Raw genomic sequence first — 4,210 nt, forward strand, 5'->3', positions numbered from 1 at the left:
AACATCATTACATAAAAGGGTACGGTCTTTTTTTTTTAGTTTTATTCATTTCAAAGGGGCCGGATCCGGCCCGCAGGTCATAGTTTGCCCATGGTTGGCTAGCACCAGCAGGAAGTCCCACAATTGAGATACCAATAGGTCAACATGGAGAATTTTTTTCTGGTAAACTGCAAGTTTTGAGTGTGCTTTCTTCAGTGTGACCAACACTACATGGGGGTTTTTTGTGTTTTTTTTAATTTCAGACCAACTGTGGCTACACCCTGATTGACAGCTCCCATTGTGTATTCAATTTGATGAATCCTGCCCTGAGGAGTCCAAACACTGACAATGTCACACTGGTTGCAAAACAGGGTTCCAATAAGGGCCTTGCTATTGCCACCCGCAGACCTGCCCATCAGTGAGCGCTGCCTAAACTACGTCTAGGCCAATCATGTCAAACTCAAAGGCTGACACAGGCCAAATAAACGAGGCATGCGGCCCATAGACAGTGAGTTTGACATGCTTGCTGTAGGCCATCTGCAGGAAAGTCTCTGCAATCAGATTTTCATGGAATTTTTCAAATCTTTGTTGTTGTTGTTTTATTTTTTATTGAATTTACTGGGATACAGGTTTCAAGTGTACATTACCTGCACACTGCATGGTGTGCCCATGGCTATTAATAAGATTTACTCATTGAAAAAAATTTTTAATGTGGAAAAACATACAAAAGGAAATTGAGATACCAATATATTAACATGGAGATATATGCTGGAGAAAGCACACTCAGATATAAAATCCCATCCCTCAGATAAACTTCTGTGAACAGTTTAATGACAATACTTCCAGGCATATGGACAAATACTTAAATATGTGCAATAGTGCACATATAATAATGTATAGTATACAGACTGTCCTATAATCTCCATTCTGCTCATAATTTCCTAAGGACATCTTTTGAGATAAACAATATTGTTCTATTTTAATAATTTTAATGCCTTAATAATATACATTTATTTGTACTTAAAGGGATCTCTACCAGGTGGCAACCAGGTTCCTAAATGTTCACTATTATAAATTACATTGCAATTAACATCTTGGAACATGTATCTTTGCACAGGCTGAGATTGACATTGTTTCATACTTAACATTTCTGTGTACCTAGAATTTTTCCAGGACCCAGAGCTTTACAAAGTGAATTAGACATAGATCTTGTTCCCGAGATGTACACAGGCTGGTAGGAAAAATGAACAAAGGACAAAATAAAATATGGTAAGTGGCATGGAAATGCAAGGTAGACTGTTAGCCAAAGATGAAGAGAACATAACTGATTGTGGGTCAGGGATGGCTTCACAGACATAGGCTTCAGAAGAATCAGTAGAAAAGTCTCTGCTATTTTTTCAAATGGTTATTTTATAACAACCATTTATTTAAATGCCTATTTCCCCTGCACCCTGTGTGGAGGTGAAGGCCAGCATCTCCTTCTTCATATGCCCTGTATTTATCATAAGACCTCATATGTACTGAATCTTCAGTAAAGGGTTGCTAAATGGGAGTATTTATTGTAAACCTTCCTGTCATGAGAGCATTCTCCTGAAAGAAGACAAGGGAGAATCACATAGGAGCAAATAGGTTATGGATACAAGTTTAAATTCCCTCTCAACTTTCCACACTCAAAGACAGACAAGGAAACAGGGATGGAAAAAAGAGAGAGGAAGAGAAAAAAGGTAAATTAATATTGACTTCTCTGGTCCTTTCTTTCCTCTTCTGAAAAGCTCACCCAAGAAGACATCTGAATGACCTTGCAGAAGGGCACAGTAAAAATCAGATGATATAGAGAAAAGTTTTACTCTACTTATTTCAGCCTAGCTAGAATGTAATATCCTTCCCCCACCCAACCCCCTATTCATGGTCAGCAGGAGAAAAAAATTAAAGTCTCAATCCAGTTTAAACTTAATTCAATCTGACAATTTAAACATACTTTTAGAAAAGTTTTCAATAGTTTCTATTGGAAAAAAATAATGCTTAATCACTCAGAAGGCCTTTCCTTGAGAAAGGCTTTTCCTGTTGTGGTGGCTGCCACCTGCTGGTCTCTAGCATTCTCCTTCATATACCTAATTGCTAAACATTCTGCAGGATATCACTGCTGAATTGACTAGTTGGCTGCACAACCCCTAAGTTTACTGCCACATCCTCCATTCTGAAAATTGGCCCAGCGGTCCATACTACTTGATGGTTGAGTCAACTCACTCTGCTATGGTAGGCCTATGACAGCCCACTGGGTTTCTTTTGTTGTTGTTAATCCTCACCCCAGGTTATTTTTCCCATTGATTTTTTCAGAGAAAATGGAAGGGAGTGAGGGAAGGGAAGTAAGAAAAGAGAGAGAAAGAGAGAGAGAGAGAGAGAGAGAGAGAGAGAGAGAGAGAGAGAGAGACAACAATGTGAGAGAGACACAACAATTGGTTGTCTTCTGCACTCACCCCCAACCAAGGCCTGGTATCAAATCTGCAACCCACCTTTCATAAAAATCGAACCCATGACCCTTCAGCACACAACCTGATGCTCTAACCACTTAGAAACACCGGCCAGGGACCAATGTGTTTCAATTGAGCAACCATAGCACACCAACACTCAGGGCATCTTTGAAAAGTTAAACCCCAGACCTCCTCTACCTGACCTTGATTCACTATATTTCTGTGACTGAACCCTCACCTTGAAACATAGCCAAATCCATTTTGGATAACAAAAATTAATTATTAGCCCAACCTTATTTTTTTTAATATGTTTTTATTTATTTCCTTGATAGGAAGGGAGAAGGAGAGATAGAAACATCATTGACCCAAGAGAATCATTGATAGGCTGCCTCTGCACACTCCCAACTGCCAATTGAGCCGATAACCTGGGCATGTGCCCTAACTGGGAATCTAACCATGAACTCCTGGTTCTTGGGTCAATGCTCAACCACTGAGCCACATCAACCAGGCCAGCCTTATTTCTTTAGACATTTCCTTAATTTTTTTTTAAAATCTTTATTGTTGAAAGTATTACATGGTTCCTCCTTTTTTCCTCTTCCAACCTGCTCCCCTGCCCCAGGCCCTCACCACCCCATTGTCTGTGTCCTCAGGTTATGCATATATGCACTCAAGTTCATTGGTTGATCTCTTCCCACCCACTCTCTCCTGCCTTACCTCTGAGGTTCAACAGTATGCATTTCCTTTATAAAGAATTTTCATCTCCTCTTGACAAATAAATACATCTCATGGACTAAGGAAAACCCCTAACCATGCCATCTTCATCCACATCCTCATCCCCAACTTTGGTGCAGTCTGATGAATACAAAGACTGTGCTCTTTCCACTTCCCTCCAGTCCCTTAGCCTGAAAGTTATCAGGTTTGAGGATTAGAGGGAGAGAAACTGGAAGAAAACTGCCTGGTCACTGTTATGCCCAGATTTCAAGATCCCCAATAGACCATCAGGGAGCCAGCCGAGTCCAGTGCAAAAGCAAAGAGTCTTTATTCGAACTAGTTCTGCTCCCCGACCACACTCACCGATGCAATGGAAAGCCAAGTGGCAGAGAGAGGGCTAGCCTGATGGAAAAGGAGTTTTATAGGGGGGTGGAGTAAGGGGAGGAGAGGGACTGTGGGCCCTGCCGATTGGCCAGGCGCAACTCGGTGTCTCGTTACACAGGATGTGGTCATATATATGGCGCACACGTCCCTTGATTGTCATTGGTTAGTTTAAAGAAATCCTGGGCGTGGCTAGCAGAGGCTCGGGCTTCTGGGAAGAAGCCTTGCCGAGCACATGGCTGCTGCTCAAAAATGAAGGATCTAGGATAAGATGGAGGGCGTAGTCCTCGCCCTTTCAGTCACAGCATATCATATTGGTCTGGAATCCTCACAGAAACATCCTTATTTATTTCTAAAATCCCTTCATCATAATGAAGAATCAGACATTTTGGAAGCTTGACCATTCACTTAATACACATTCAAAGAGCACCTATTATGTGCAATATACCCTGACAGGTACAATGTGAAACCCACTGTTGCTGCTGGGGTAATTTACCACGGACTTGGTAGTTTAAAACAACAGATTATGGAGAGAGAACCAAGATGGCGGCATAGGTTAACGCCGGAGTTTGCCGCCTCGAACAACCATTTCAAAAGCACCCGGATTGGTCAGATCCTAGCAACTGACCTTATCGTTTTGGATCTTTGTTTTAAAGAAATAAACAGAG

The 4,210-nt window shown here is 41.4% G+C and overlaps 1 pseudogene; it reads right to left on the bottom strand.

The window, feature by feature from the left end:
• Positions 1-395, bottom strand: part of LOC102760923 — a 1,023-nt pseudogene extending 628 nt beyond the window's left edge.
• Positions 396-4,210: the final 3,815 nt, after the last annotated feature.

This window comes from Myotis davidii, unplaced genomic scaffold (genome assembly GCF_000327345.1).
Source record: "Myotis davidii unplaced genomic scaffold, ASM32734v1 scaffold2739, whole genome shotgun sequence".
NCBI classification, from domain to species: Eukaryota; Metazoa; Chordata; class Mammalia; order Chiroptera; family Vespertilionidae; genus Myotis; species Myotis davidii.